Consider the following 16,542-nt stretch of genomic DNA (forward strand, 5'->3'; position numbering starts at 1 on the left):
ATGTGATTTCTGAGAGCTGATTGTACGCAATATGGTGGTATTGTTTTGTGAATAGGCTTGGGAACTTGGCATCCTGGATTCGAATCTGGGCACCACCATTTTCCAACTCATTCCTTCTTATTCAACTCCACCCCACCCCGAACCCTGATTTGGTTTTAAAGATTCACATAGTATTGTTTTAGTAATTACCCTTGAAATAAAGTCACATATACTTTTAAGTCTAAAGTTAATCCAGGCCAGGTGCGGTGGCTCACACCCATAATCCCAGTACTTTGGGAGGCCAAGTTGGGCGGATTGCTTGAGCCCAGGAGTTCGAGACCAGCCTGGGCAATGTGGTGAAACCCTGCCTCTACTAAAAATAAAAAAAACTGGCTGGGTATGGTGGCATGCACCTGTATTCCTAGCTACTTGGGAGGCTGAGGCAGGAGGATGGATTGAGCCTGGAAGGCAGAGGTTGCAGTGAGCCATGATGGCACCACTGTACTCCAGCCTGAGCAGCAGAGCAAAACCCTGTCTTTAAAAAAAAAAAAATCCATAGCCTAACCACCTTGGATAATACAAGTGACCACCCTGTATCTGATCATACTGCCACCCCAACCTAAATCCAGTATTTGTTTTGCCTTTTTTTTTTTTTTTTTTTTTGAGACAGGGCCTCCCTCTGTCACTCAGGTTGAAGTTCAGTGGTGTGATCTTGGCTCACTGCAGCCTCAACTTCACAGGCTTAAGCGATCCTCCCCACTTAGCCTCCTAAGTATTAGGCATGAGGCACCACGCTTGGCTAATTTTAAAAATTTCTATTTTGTAGAGACAGGGTCTCCCTATGTTGCCCAGGCTGATGTTGAATTCCTGGGCTAAAGTGATCCTTTCCACCTCAGCCTCTGGAAAGTGCTGGGATTATAGGCATAAGCCACTGGTGCCCAGCCTATTTTACCTTTTTTTTTTTTTTTTGTGGGGGGGGAGGGGGGCAGATGGTCTTTTAGATTTACCTATGTATTTGACAATTTATTTGTTCATATTTCTTTCTTGCATCTCAGACCTTCCTTCAGGTTTGACTTTTCTTTAGAATTTCCTTTAGTGAGTGCCTATTGGTAGTAAATGCTCTTTTTTGTTTATCATAGATGTCTGTCTTTTGCCCTTCATCTCAAAAGGTAGTTGGCTGGATACACAGTTCTAGGGGGAAAGATTTTCTTCTCTTTGAATCTCGTAGGTTTGTTGTGAAGATTACCTGAGTTGATATCTAAAGCCCTTAGCACTATGCCTGGCACGTTTGCTCTGTAAATAACAGTGGCTGTTACATTCTCAGAAAAATACTGGAACAGTTGGAGGCAACGCAGGCTTGGTTGGGATGTCCATACTTTGGCTAACTTTTTACATTATTTTCTTAAAACTTTGATTTCATTGAGATTGGGGTGGGAGTACATTTAAGCATCAAAACTAACTTTGAAGATACATTTGATTGAACTGTGAGTCCTATCACTCGCTAGTTGTATATACCTTTGGTAGATTATCTTACCTGTCCTAAGAATCAGTTTCTTCATCTATACAGTGATCATTATAATACTTCCTATTTCTCTGAGTTGCTGGGAAGATTGCATGAGAACACATTTAAAGCTCTTCTCCAAGCCTCACATAGTAGGTGGTTAGTTGTGGTAATTATTTGTTGCCTGTAAACCACTTTTATGACTTTTATGTAGCGATGTTACCAACTTGTCTTTTTTGTTGTTGTTCTAGCTATTCTGTTTTTATCTGCTCTTCCCCAGATCCACAGAAAAGATGGGGTATCTCCTGCACAATTAACTTTCTACTCTACTGATGGGGAAGGCCTTCTGCAGAGTTGGTGGCTCTGGCTTGGAGGCAACACTTTGATGCTTGTCTTTAGGTGGGAAAGTAGCTTTCCAGGCCCAGTACTTTGCTACTTGTAAGACTCTCACTTACCTGAAAATTGTTTGCTCTGGTTTTTCTTGTGACTTTGGGCAAGTTACCTAACTGCTCAGTGCCTCAGTTTCCTCATCTGTAATATGGGAATAATAATAGTTCCTTCCTTACAGGGTTGTTGTAAAGACTAGATGGGTTGACACACATGAAGACCTTAGAGCATACATGACACAGAGGATGTGCTTAGTACTTTAGCTTTCATCATTGTTGTCAGTAGCCAGGGCTGCCTTCTGTACCATATTGTTGACTTTCAGAATAAGAAATACATTGTTTGCTATGACTTTGTCCCAGGGCGTGTGTATTAAGCTTCCACATATAATTTATATCACTTATTCCTTAATAACATTGTCATGGGTTAGATGGGACATGTATTTTTTTCAACTTTTTTACATACAATAAAGTGCATCGATTTTTAAGTGTACAGTTTTATGACTTTGAGCTACAGTCACCACTGCTATCAAGATATAGGATATTTCTGTCACCCTAAAAATTCCCTCATCTCTTTCCCAGTCAGTCTGTCATTCTTACATTTGGCCCCAGGCAACCACTGATCTGCTTCCTGTCTATTATAGAGTTTTCTTATTTAGAGTTTTATGTAAATGGAATTACATTTTACACACTCTCTTATGTCTGGCCTGTTCACTCAGCATAATTATTTTAAATTTTATCTACCTACCTGCATGCTACCTATTTTTTGAGATAGGATCTTGCTCTGTCACCCAAGCTGGAGTACAGTAGCACGATCATAGCTCACTGTAACTTGGAACTCCTGGGCTCAAGCAAATTCTCCCACCTCAGCCTCCTGAGTAGCTGGGACTGTAGGCATGTGCCACCTTGCTAGGCTAATTAACATTTTTTTTTTTTTTTGGTAGAGACTGGATCTTGCTGTGTTTCTCAGGCTGGTTTTGAACTCCTAGTGTTAATTGAGGCCTCAGCCTCTCAAAGTACTGGGATTATAGGCATGAGCCACCACGCCTGGCCAGCGTAATTATTCTGAGGTTCATTCATGTTGTTGGCATGTATCACGAGGCTGGTCATTTTTCTTGCTCTGTGGTATTCCAGTGTTGAATGTACTGCAGTGTGTTTAGCCGTTCTGCTGATGATGGGCTTTTGGGTTGTTTCCAATTTGGGGCTGCTGTAAGTGAGTTGCTATGAACATTTCTATACACATCTTTGTGCAGCTATGTTTTCATCTCTTTTGAGTAAATATCTAGGAGTAGAATTTCTGCATCTTAAGGAATATGTATTTTTAACCCCCCTTTACTGATCAGGAGGAGCTTAGAGGGTTGGAATTGACCAAGGTCTCACAGCCAGAAAGGTATCAAGCATGGATCTACATTTGATACTCCTTTTCTGTTTCCTCTTCAGGAGTAATTCTATTAGACCAGTGATTTCACACTTTTAGAGCACCAAGACTCTTTTTAAAATAAAATACTGTAGGTCCGGGTGTGATGGCTCATGCCTGTCATCTTGGCACTTTGGGAGGCTGAGGTAGGAGTATTGCTTGAGCTCAGGACTTGGATACCAGTCTGGACTACAAATTAAGACACCCCACACTACAAAAAAAAAAAAAAAAAAAAAAAAATTAGCCGATGTGGTGGCGTATGCCTGTAGTCCCAGTTATCTGGGGAGGCTGAGGATCACTTGAGCCCAGGAGGTGAAGGCTGCAGTGAGCAATAATCACACTGCTGCACTCCAGCCTAGGTGACAGAGTGAGACCTTATCTCTAAAAAATAAAAGATAAAATATTGCTTAGAATTTCTATAAACAAGCTACACAAAAGCACTGTAAACAGGCTCCTCAGAAAATTCAGTCACTTTTTTGCTGTTATCCTGTTGTACACCCAAGTGCTTCTCAAGGAATGTCTTTTTTGCAAAGTGCTGCAGTCCATTTGGCTGCTTCTTGAGAGGAGAGTCGTGGACCCCCTGAGGCCTAGTTCTTAAACATCTCTTCTTAGTCCCCATTGCATTAGTTGTTTCAGAACAGGTCATTGAGCATTTCGCCTTTGCGTTTTGGTGGTTCAGAGAGTAAGAAACTCTTTCTCCGGCTGACCAAAAAACCACCTCTCCCTGCGCCTTGTGTATAGGTTGGGCTGTACAACTGGTGAGAATAGTAACATCACCATCCCTGTTGCTATAAATCACTGCTGGTGATGTAGCTCCTTGATCCAAAGGGTACTTGGGGGGATGTAGGGCCAGATAGGTACATTCAAACTCAGATTATTTACCTTTGTCACCTGGTAATATTTACAGATGGAGCAGATGCCAGTATGTTCCATTGACCTATTCTGGAGCAGTGATTCTCATTTTATGTTATCAGAGCCTAGCTTATGAAATTTGAAATGCACTTTTGCCTCCTTTGCACTGTTACCACTGCATCAGAGCATTTTAATCAACTTGCTTTCGTTGAAGTGTACAATTTTTCTTCTCATTACATCTGCAAGCTCTCAAGTTTACAGACATGATCTCCTTGGCTAGACTAATATTACTTGGCCATTCTTGCATGCAAATTTAAAATTTAATATCTTGCTGCAGGTCTGTTGAGTTTTATGCAAATTCCAATATAGATTATATTTTGGAGCTGTAAATTAGAAATTACATTTGGGGGAAGTAATATTTGTGTGGGTTTAAAAAAAGTAATCTTGCAGTTTGTATGGTACATGGCATTTCTTCTGAAGAAATGGGATTTTGAGTATTCTGTGTGGGTTTAGTAGATGTCTTGCCAGTTGTGTTACTGATAATGAAAATGCAAAAACAATGCCAGTATGTACATTAAATTTTTTTTCCTTAGGAGACAAAGTCTCACTCTTTTGCCCAGGCTGAAATGCAGGAGCACGATCATAGCTCCCTGCAGCCTTGAGCTCCTGGGCTCAAGTGATCCTCCTGCCTCAACTTCTTGAGTGGCTGAAACTACAGGCGTGCCCCACTAATTAAAAGAATTTTTTTTTTTTTTTAAATTTAGAGATAGGGTCTCCATATGTTACCAAGGCTGATCTTGAAATCCTGGCCTCAAGCAATCCTCCTGCCCTGGCCTCCCAAAGTACTGGGATTATAGGGCATGAATCACTGTGCCTGGCCTACATCAACATTTTTTATGACATTTGGCTGCTTTTTCTAAGTTATTTGAGATTAACTGTGTTCTCTTATTAATTCATTGAGCATATGGTTATAGATGCTTGATAGGCTCTCCTCTTGGCTTTGATGATACAGCAACAGTAGGTACTATAAGGACTTTGGTCTGTGCTCTGAATGAGGTGGGGTGCTGTGGGCGAGGGCTGTATTACGTAAGAAGACTCTGACCATTGTGTTGAGAATGGAGTTTGTGGGGGGAAACTCAGATCTTTGGATGATGGGCATGGGACACCATCATCAGCCATTGCAGGTGTGGACCTTGGATGCTGCCTGCCTAAGGCTGGCGACCAAAAAGAAGGTAGAGTTGGATACAAGAGCCTGGCATTGTTGGCATTTTTGTGTTTGAGTGTCGGGAAGATCGTGGCAGAAGCCTCAGTATCTGTGTTGCTTGGGCCTAGCATCTGTGTTTTCACAAATCCCCCAGGTGATTTGATGCCTCTTTAAAACACAGAATGTTGGGCCTTACCCAAAGGGTTTCTGATTCAGGAGGTTTAGGGCAGGGCCCAAGAATTTGCATTATTTACAAATGTCAAGGCGATGCCAGCCAGTGCTGCTGGTCAGGGACCACGCTTGGAGAACCACTGCTCTGGTGAATGGGAATTGATGTGTTGTTATCTGCAAAGTTACCTTTGTGTACTTCTGCTTTACAAAATAGGACATAGCTTGAACTCTGAGTCAAACTGCCATTTACTGTGATGACCTTGGATATGGCATATAGAGTGATTCCTCACACATGGTGTTAATAAGTTCTTAGTAAATGCTGGCTATTTGAATATGGTGTATAGGTATCAAAATGATGTGGTGGAGGTAAAATATGAATAATTTGCTGAATATAAGCTCTGGACTGTGGGCATTATAAACAAGATCTTGTTTTGTTTTCAGCATGACTTGGAAGGTTCATTAGCTTTGTTTTACACATAGGGAAGTGGCTTATTTATGATCACGCAAGTAGAAGTAGCAACGGTAGATTTCAAATTCAGTTCTTTCTGGCTTCAAAGCCTGAGATTTGCCACCGCATGAGCTGCTTGGAGTACTGGATTGGCTCTCCCACAGTTTTTGTCATTGTGTGTATGTATGTATATGTATGTATGTATGTGTGTGACACAGAGAGAAGGAGAGGTGTGTGTGTGTGTGAGAGAGAGAGAGAGAAAGCGTGCCAGACATTATTTGCGTACGTTTTAAAATCTCTGTTAGGCCATTTTTTAAATCTGTAAAATGGGCATGAAGCATGCAGAGTTCATAGGGTTTCTTTGCTGAGTAGAATATGAAATGGCTTAGCGTTGTTTTTTTTTTCCAATTAAAAAAATTTCAAAGCCAAATCAAATCTAGATAGAATATATTAATGGAATTTTTCTTTAGGGTTCCTTATGAGAATGGATTCTTCCTAATATGAAACTTGAGTTATTGAATTTTGTGTGGAGAGGATGCTTCTCATTAGGGTCTCAGTTTGGGAAGAAGAGATTATGTTCCCTTTAGAAACAGCTTACTGTGTTTGCGATTTTAGATTTCTTATCTCAGGCAGTTCACATACTGTTAGGATAAAACTTTCCTAGATAAGGCATCTGTACAAAGGAATGAAGTACACAGGAAACTGCGTGTGTGGGGAGACCATATCTTTAATTTTTGAAAGGGCTAGGGTAGCCTGGTGGTTTGGAAAAATTAAAAGTATTGCATAAAAGTCAAATGTAATAGTAATTATTGTTACTGTTGTAAACTCCCACTTATCCGTGAATGAGATGGGTGGCAGTCTCTTTAATTCTGGTTATAAAATTGAAAAAGCCATTGATTAACAAATAGCTGTCACAAAGCTGGAACTTTCGTAGTAACAGTTTCTGGTGAAGCTTCCCTTGACCCCTGACTCAATCAGCTAGGTAGAGAGAAAAGATAAATTTTGTATTCTGAAGATGTACAGACAATTATAAGGAACTCTGGTTGACTGCAGGGGGAAGAGACACAATAGCTATTAAAATAAAAGTATGACAGTTGGGCTAAACAGGCAGCCTCAAACATCCTAGGAGTCCCTGAGGGCAACACTGTATGTAGTGACTCAGGTTCTTAGAGGAAAGTGGGTCATCAACAAGAAGCATACAGGCTTGTTTTTGGTATCTTTATAAGAAGAGAGGGAAATAATGAGTGTGTCAGAGAGCTCTTGTCAAGTTTAGTTTCCAAAAAACGATTTGCTTAGGGGTAAGTTTATTTGGGAAAATAAATCACTGATAACAGCATAAATACTGTGTTCCTCAGTGATGAGATTAGATGAGTAGGGAGGTAGTGGGGTGAGGTGGAAGGAGCATGGACTTGGAGACAGATACTTGATTAGAAGCAGAATCACCTTAGATATCTTTGAGCCCCAGCTTCTCTGTCTGTAAATTGGGAATAATACCTAAAGAGGTCGTTGTCAGGATTGAATGAGATGATGTAAGCAGTGCACCTTGCCCAGGGCTTAATACATAGTGATGAGACTGGTAGATTTCTCTGAGGGGGCTTCAGGATATACCTCCCTTATACAGACTTCTATTCCTTTGAGTCCACCGCCCCCCACAACATCTTTATGAACTGTAATGTATCTCATACTATACAAGTCACCCATTTAAAGTGTACACTTCAGTGGCTTTTAGATTTACAGAGTTGTGCAACCACTACCACAGTCAGTTTTAGAAAATTTTCATCTCCTCGAAAAGAAACCTGTACCCTTTAGTTATCATTACTTTATTCCCTCATGCTCTTCCTCATCAGATGTTGTAGGCACCACCTTCCTTCCCTTTCTTCCCTTATCTTCTTTTCAGCTGTGGACTGTGCTGATTTGACTGTTGCTGGATCATGTGATTGAAATTCTTTGAATTTTTCTGTAAATAGCCAATTTAGCTTTTTCCCTTCCAAAGTATTTGTTTCTTTGGATGTGGAAGCAGCTGCTGCAGCCAGTGCAAGGGCTCACCATTTTGCGCTTTGCGGCTGTTCATATGGCAACTTTATTCAAAACTGCTCCTGCACTGCTTAAGTTATTTGTTTTGTACAAAAACAGTTCTCCCTGGCTTGCGGCTTCTCTGCTGCCATGTTGACAAATGTTGCTGCTAGTGAAATACACAAAAATAAATAACAGCAAGGGAGAGGGGAGCACAGAGCTAAGTGAATTCATTTTGCCTCTTGAGTGCCATTCTCATTTGTTTTAAAAACCACCCTGGCATTACAGACAGGAAAGGGGGAGGCAGAGAACCGCAGGAAAAGAATGGGCCACATTTGATTCTTTGAATTGGGCTGTAGGGGCTGGCTGAACAGACAACTTGAGAAGTATCTGGAATGTAGGGCCTGGGGATGAGGAAAAGTTTACAAGGAATCTGAATACCCTGCAGATATTCATGTTGCAACAGCCCCCATTTACATAGTATTCAGAGTTCATTTGGTATGTTCTCTTGTTTTCTCATTCTGTTGATGACGGGACTCAAATTTAAGCACTGCTGATGTAGTAGTACATGACCATGGTTGGTTTCTGTCAGTGTGGTAGGGTATATATTAGGAACTGGAAAAAGGCAAAAGTGTAAGGGTGTGCGGGTTCTCAAGTTTCAGTCTGAATGTCTGACCCACATGAGAAGGTGGAAGGAATGCTGACAAATATTGATTGCCTTTCTGAGCCAAGTATTTCCACAAATACTATGTTATTATGATTATTATATTAAGATATATTAGTATTATACTATTATATTAGTATATATTAGTATTAGTAGTATTATATTAGTATATTAGTATTATTATTTGTATATAACAAATACTATGTTAGTAGTAGTAGTAGTAGTAGTAGTAGTAGTAGTAGTAGTAGTAGTAGTTTTCAGAGAGAGGGTCTCCCAAGCTGGAGTGCAGTGGTGAGATCATAGCTCACTGTAGCCTCAAACTCTTGGGCTTAAGTGATCCTCCTCCCTTAGCCTCCCAAGTAGCTAGATCCACAGGCATGAGCCACCATACTCAGCTAATATTTAGATTTTTTGTAAAGATCTGGGCCTTACAAAGTGCTGGGTTTATAGGCATGAGCCACCAGGCCTGGCTTCAGAAACATTGTTTCATTGGTTAGCATGACAAAGGTTGGTGGTCTTAGCTTCATTTCACAGACTAGGGAGGACAGAGTTTTGAGGAGTTATGGTACTTACTTGCCAAAGGTCTTACAGAAGTTTAGGGGAGTGGAATGAAATGGAAACCCAGTGCTTCCAGACCTAGAACTTGTTCCTTTTCTATGTTAATAGTAAGCCATCAGAGGTATGGAAGAAGAAAAGGAGAAGGGCATTGGAAAATAAGGAGGGATAACAGCAAGCAGTAGAGGCCAAAAACATTTTGTTTAGAAAAGTTGTACATCTTCTTTGAAGGTTTTTGTTCATTAAAAATCACCAGGAAAACGAAAGTGACTTGCAAGTCCACAAGAAACTTTGTTTTGGGTGTGTGAGTTAAGAAGGATCACCTGACCAATTATTATTGACTAGAAAAACATTTCCCTGAGCCTTTCATAAATTATCTTAATGTGCATATTGTTGAGGCAGTGTCTGATAAATAACAGCCTAATTGGCCACCCAGGGTCTGAGAGGTTTGCTTAGCCACAACTAGCCTTTCATTCTGGGTCTGGCAGATTGATTTCTTTCCATTTGTTGCATGATTTTCAATGCTATTTATGACCTAAATATTCTGTTCAAAATAATTTTTTTTGGTCTATTGCTAATAGTAGATGCCTCTAGAGAGAAGAGGAGAGAAGCAAGAGTGAGGTGACAGGGACTTACTTTTCCTTATATTCTCCTTGGTACTTTTTGAATTTTGTTCCATGTACTATTCCATATGATGGAAAGGAGGTAAGTGTATTTAGGCAGGTGGAAGGTAAGAAGGGTAGATGAAAGGATGAATTATTGACCTGAACTTCAGGCCTTTATTTCTCAGTGGTTTAGCCTGTGGGATTGTTTCTCAGCATATAAACTTCTTCAGTTATGTAGACATATAATAGGTACTTGTTCAATTTATTGCATTTGCAAAGGTATGGCCAGGTGTCATCATGAGAAAGTGTAGTAGTACAGTGTTTAGGCTTAAAAGAATCTGAAACCTAGACTTCCTGGGTTGTAATCCTTTCTCTACCACTTAGTGGCTGAATGTGACCTTGGATCTTACTTTATCTAGCATTTTTGTGTCTCGGATAGCTTGTAGTTAAAATAGTGGGTATAACAAAACTTGTGGAATTGGAAGGATTATACATGTATTACTTAATCCACATGAAGTTCTTATAATAGTGCCCAATACACAGTACTCACTAAAAGTTAAATTTTTTTTTGATGACTATTATCACAGATGGTGATTTGCCTCATCCATCTCTCTGTCTCTGTCCCTTTCTTAATGTGGTCCAAAATCCACCCCCCACCGCCCCCCCCCTCCCCGGCCTTAATACCCAGACAGTGCCCCTGTACTGACTAAGGAGCCTTTCTTTTGAGTTCACTGGTCTGGCACTGGCTCCTAGAAGTGCTCTTTTATTTGGACCACTGGGAGAGTCAGTGGGCTGGGGTGAGCCCTTGCTCTCTGCAGAGGTGTTCTTTCTCCCAGTGGGAGGAAACACCACTTGTCAGAACACAGCTTTGGCTTGCCCAGGTTCCTGTTGTGCAGATGGGGCCTAGAGTGTCTCTGGGCCCCTTGTCATGGATCCAAGCCAAGGCTGTCGCTTGCTGAGCCAGGAATTAGTCTTTTTCTTCTTTATACTAAGCACTAATCAATCTACAGTTAACTTTGTATCTAATTTCTGAACCAGATGCCGTGAATAACTGCCCCTGAATGTGTTTGCCAATAAAAGGATAAGTTTAAGGCTTTTAATCAATGCCACTTGCACTCAGTATTTAAGATCAGAATCTTGTGTGAGACTTATTTTGATCAGGATAATTGTTGGGTTAAAAAATGAATGGTTTTTGAAATTGTGACACTCATGGTTGACTCGTGGGTGAATTAATCTTTGAGAGGATGGAAAATTGTCGATTTCATAAGAGTTCTCTTGCTTTCTAGTTGTCTTTCAGGTCACTTATGGAAAAATATGACTTTTAGGAGGAAGGTATTCTTTTTCAATGGGAAAGGAGATAAGAGACTAATAGAAATTTCTAAGGAGTCAGTGATGGAGGCTCAGGGGAAATTGGAAATGAAGCTGGGCATTTTGGATCTGCGGTGAGCTGAGGGAATGGAACTGCAGCTGTGTATGTTCTAGGTAATACTAATTCGTTATAATTTTATGTCTCCAGCATACCTTTCTCAAAGGAACTCGTGTTTCCTGACCAACGACCGTGTACTGTCTAGAATAAAGCATAGTGTTTAGAAACATCTGGGGTTTAGATATTGGCTTCACTGAATGGCCTAGGGCAAGTCACTGAGCCTCTGTGCCCTCAGTTTTTATAATTATAAAATGGGGATGGTAAGAGCTACGTCACAGTTGGAAAACTTAAATGTGATCGTGTATGTGAGAGTATGAAGTGCAGTGCCTGGCACACAAGAGGTGCTGAAAGGAGCATCTCCTTTTACTTCTTTGTGGAGTTTGTTTGGCTGGTCTGCTGGTCTGTCATACATTTGTCTGGTGTGCCTCTAGATACATGTAATGTGGAAATTTCCCTACCTTGTAACAGTGAGTTGGAAATTGTTCCTGTTGACCTGTTTTGTTTTTTTTCCTCTTGTGCTTAGGGAAAGGCATGAGAAAAATGAGTCAGGACGCCCTCCATTTCCGGAGGGGCTCGGTGGTAATTCCGTTCCCCAGTGGCTCACAAGCCTGGGCAGTTCAGAGAATATGAGAAAATTGGTAGATCACGGAGAACTAGGCTCTGCTCCTTTGGCTATGCGGAAGTTACTTTGTCTTCCTGAAGTTTCCTGTCCACAAAAGGGGGGTGTGTGAGGGTGCAATATGGGTAATGTTTGTGAACAACCTTTGTTAGTGTCGGGAAACTCCAGAACTATGTGGTGTGGTATTTTCATCATCTTGAGTTGACAACAGTGCTTATCCAAAAGTCAGTTTTGGTATTTTGTCAAATGTTAAAGGCTCAGGAAATAACTTCCAACTCAAGGAAGATTTGTATCCACTCTGGAGCTGGAGGAGCTTATATTAAGAATGTAAGATAGTTGGGCTCCCAGGATTTCTGGGAGAGCTGGCAGTCTCCCTGAGGTTCAGGTTCTCAGACCAGCAGGCCACGCATGGGGCTTGTGATTAAGCTGGTGCCGAACATTGCTGAATTATATAGGTCTTTGCGTGCTACAGGTTGGTTTTCTGCTGTTCACATGTAGTCTAACAGTGGCCTGTTTTCCTTTGCCTCAACTGTGACATCCCCTCGAAGTGACCTTTATGAAGGCAGAGCTTGGATCTGCCTTGCTTCTTGCTGTCTACTGTGTGGTTTTGTGCAGAGTGCTCCTTTCCCTCCTCTGGTGTCTTCACAGGTGACTCAACTGGAAGAGGAGGTTAAAGAAGGTCAGGTTACCAAGTACCTCTCTTCATGCGGCAGCCAATCCAGACCCAACACTGTGTGGGAAGAGGTGTTCATCTGTTGAGAAGGGGTGGGGACAACATATGTTACATACAGAGGCTTCAAGGTGGTTCTGATGAGCATAGAGAATAGTGGGAGAAGGAGCAAAGGACGGTTTGGGAGGTAGGAAGTAAAGTTTCAGCTAGAGCTGACTGTCAAAGGCCTTTTCTGTCTTTAGACTTTTACTCTGTAAGATACAGGGATTTGTATGTGAGGCTTTTGACTTTAACTCTGTTGGAATAGGGATTTGTTGCAGGATGTTAAGTAGCGAGGATGGTATGAGAGATGGATTTTCAGGGGTTTCATTTGCTCATGGCATGGTAGAAGATGAAGGGTGGATGGTGAGGAGAGTAGAAATAGGAACACAGAAGACTGCTGCAGTATTTCAGATGGGGATTGTGTGGGGCCTATTTAGGTCATCTCCAGTGCGGGTGCCCAGGAGAAGTTACAATAGATACTGTACTTGTAAAGGAAAATGACGTTTGAGTGCCTGTTTTGTGCCAGGAACTTTAAGTAATCTACATATCTTAGCTCATCTCATTCTCACAACAGCAACAAGCGGAAGGTGTTATTTCTCACCGTTTTTCAAATAAAGAAACGTAGGTTTAGAGCATAAGTAATTTGTTTGCAATCCCCTAAGTTGCAGGGTTGAGGTTAAACCTGATTACATCCAACTCCAAGTCCTTTCTGTTCGCATTACACCACACTGTGGCCCTCAGTACACAGCCTCATGTAGTGATTTTGCATTAGCAAATAACTTGGTAAGGACTAGTCTATTAATAGTGATCTCTTTCAACATTCCCATGAGATGAGGGAGCACAATTAATTGTTCAGCTGAGGGATTAGAGATATAAGGAGGTTAAGTGACTTGACGAGGTCACCCATCAAATGGTTTGGGGAGGACAGGCAGAGGTGAGTGAGGCTTGGAGCTGGCCATTTTGAGACAGTGGCCTTATCGAGAACAAGAATTTTCCAGCCGCATTTGATAAATCCAGGCTTCTAGTTCTATAGACTAGGGAAACTGTCATGGAAATGGTATGCAAGGCAAGTGCCTGAGGCTGAGATGGCACAAAGCACCGTGGTATCTTGGGGTTACTTTATAATCAAACTCTCTCTTTTAGCATAGTCTTTAATTAAAACAACAATCATCTCCACCAAAAACTAATCATCTTTATTAAGCATACAGATTGGAGTAAGAGTGGGGAGACTTGTGTCTGAGAAAGATCTCACCAATAAATTGTTTCCTTTGCCATAATAATTGTGTTGCTGAGTTTAATAATTAGAAGAATTCTCACTCTACCCTGCTTCCTTTTTCTGTTTGATTTTATGGGTCTGACATCGCTGTTGTTTTTCCGGGAATACTTGAGGTGTCACAGAGAGCAACATTATGATGAGAGCCATGGGAAACACTTGCTAATTACAGTATATTGTATCCCTCTTCCTTATGTATCAGTCTCTATTGGTTATTATTACTCATTTAATTTTTATTTTTGAGAGATGAATGCACAGGGCAGAATAGGTCCTGCAATTGAATCTAGAGCTTTGCCTTCGACTTGGATGGACACTTTGGGCATGTACAGGTCAAGAAATAGATGATTGGTCATCTTGTAGTAGGAGCTGGAGGAACTATTAATACATTTGGGAATGGGGAGTGAAGGCCATGGACTGAAAAGATGCCGAACTACAAACCTGAATGATTTTATAGTTTGCTAATGGTTATCCCTGGATGCCATGCACCTTCATGATTTAACTGAGCCTTGCAAACAGGGATGATACTTTTCCTAACCCCCTGCCATCTACTGCTTTCTCACCAGAGGTCACAGGGCAAAGACAAGTAACACTGGCATTGTGCATGTGTGACGGGTAACTGTAGGTAGTAAAGTGGCCACCTGTACCATTGCAACCCTGTGTAATATTCTAGTGAAGTGATCTGGTTTCTGCAGTCAGGATGCCAAATACGGGGGAGAAGGAAGTGACAGTCATTTACAGTGTCATGTTTAGTCTTTTGCAGATGTGCTTACAGTTTTAACAAAGGCGGAGAAGAAATTATAGGGTGGGAAAGAAATGCCTACAGACAGGCTGCTAAAGCCTAAGAAGGAGGAAACTAGTATTTGTGTGTTTTAGGAATGCTAAGCCCTTGCTTACATATCAGCAAGCAAAATATTGGCATTCACTTCTGACTTGAGGAAGGCATCTCTGAAGTCAATAGAAGGAAATGCCTAAACACAGGCCTCACTCAGAAAGAAAGGAGAGCTGTGGAAATGCTCAGGATTATCTCATAAAAGCTCTTTGTGTATTTGAAGCTTCTAATGAAATCAGCCTTGTTCTCCAGGCCAGACAACTCCAGTTGTTCTTACCTTTCTTTATTGTATCTTTTTTTTTTTCATTTCTTTTATGCTTTTGTCATCTCTTGAAATTTCTTTTGTTTGAATAATACCAATAAAAATTGAACTTTGTGCCTGAATGCAGGGATGTCTTGCTAGTAACTACCAGTTTTTATCAGAAAGCAGAGTGGGATGCTCAGTGATGTTGTTGATGGTAAGGATGTCCAAATCTTTTTATATGCTAGCTCCATTCTCTGCTGCATTTACCTGTTTGTAGTGTTGGTGTGTGGAACATCGTGGGCATATAAATGTTTATTGAATTAGTGAATGAAGATACACGGAATTTTTTCCTTAAAAAGTCAGTACTTGCTTTGGGTCAATAAAGAAAGCCTTTATTTTGCTTTTTCTTCATAAACACCAAAATCCTAGGAAATATTGGCTTTACTTTGCCACAGCACTCTGCAGCTTGTACAGACCTTTCTAGAGATGAAAAATTCTTTCTCACTTCTGTATTAGTCCTTCACTTTATCCTCTGATTCCTCCTTCCTTCCTTCTCTTTTCTCTCTTTCTCTCACCCATTCATGTATTCATTAATTCAGTAAATGCTTCTTCAACCTCTGCTATAAGCACTATTTTAAGTTCTAGGGATACTGTTATAAGCAAAATAATGTCTCTGCTTTCATGAAGCTTATATTTGGGTGGTGGATCAAGGAACATGATTGACCAGAAGAAGTTAGATTTCCCTGTTGGGACAAGGCTTTCAGAGAAGTAAGGTTGGTGGTTGTATAGGTAGTAGAGATGAATGGATTGCTCCCTGTGAGGGACTTGCTGGCAGGATAGGCTGTGATTTCACTTTATTTTCTATTTACATAACAATCTGAATCCCAATATAGTGTTTTACCTGATATGTAAGATTCTGTTTGGGCAGGGTTTTGTCAGTTATCATTTATATCTCCTTTCTTGAAATTAGATCAGGTCCCTTTGATTTATTTGGAGAGAAAAATGGGCAATACAAATGTGTTTCTGCTGAATATTTTGCTATGATGTTGACACAGTAATGTACACTTTATTTTGATTTTAGTGTGTTTTATTTAAACATTCCATTATTCAGAAATTGGTGCCCCCTCCTTGTTATTACTGTTTGCCTGCAGTTATTTAGAAAGCAGTTTAATTAATGTTCTTTTACCGCCCCCTGCTTCAGTATGAGTTTCAACACTTTTAATACAAAGTGTACATATCAACTGTATGAATTTACTAAAACCCAGGACTGTGATATTCATTCATTCATTGCTTTATCCAGCAAATGTGCAATACAAAAAAAGATACATGCTTCCTCTCTACACATTTCAGTCTAATATGAACTGTTTGGTTGAAGTACAGAAACATAACATGCAATTCTCTGGGATAAACATTTCACTAAATAAACAGCAGTGAGAATTCTGAAGATACACTTAACTAGGTCAGCCTGGGCTTATCAGAGAAGGCTTCACAGAATAGGTGATCTTTGACCTGGTTCTTGAAGGGTAAGGATGTGTTTGCCTCCCAGGGACCAGTTGAGAAATAGCTAGAATTAATTAGTTCTGCTGTAATCATTGAGGTGCTGATCCTAGAGTGTGGCTTCTGCTGCAGTACTGGATGTGGGGATGA

At 40.7% G+C, this 16,542-nt stretch overlaps 1 protein-coding gene and 1 long non-coding RNA gene across 15 annotated transcripts in view; one reads left to right on the top strand and one right to left on the bottom strand.

Moving 5' to 3' along the window:
- Positions 1-16,542, top strand: part of AUTS2 (activator of transcription and developmental regulator AUTS2) — a 1,193,046-nt gene that overhangs the window by 140,723 nt on the left and 1,035,781 nt on the right. The gene's annotated exons all lie outside the window — the stretch shown is intronic.
- LOC129040497 (uncharacterized) overlaps positions 10,862-16,542 on the bottom strand; it is a 57,512-nt gene continuing 51,831 nt past the window's right edge. Inside the window, exon 3 of the long non-coding RNA XR_008503654.1 lies at positions 10,862-12,589. This is a non-coding gene — a long non-coding RNA (uncharacterized LOC129040497). The remainder of the gene's footprint in view (positions 12,590-16,542) is intronic.

The sequence above is a fragment of the Pongo pygmaeus genome, chromosome 6, assembly GCF_028885625.2.
Source record: "Pongo pygmaeus isolate AG05252 chromosome 6, NHGRI_mPonPyg2-v2.0_pri, whole genome shotgun sequence".
Lineage (NCBI taxonomy): Eukaryota > Metazoa > Chordata > Mammalia > Primates > Hominidae > Pongo > Pongo pygmaeus.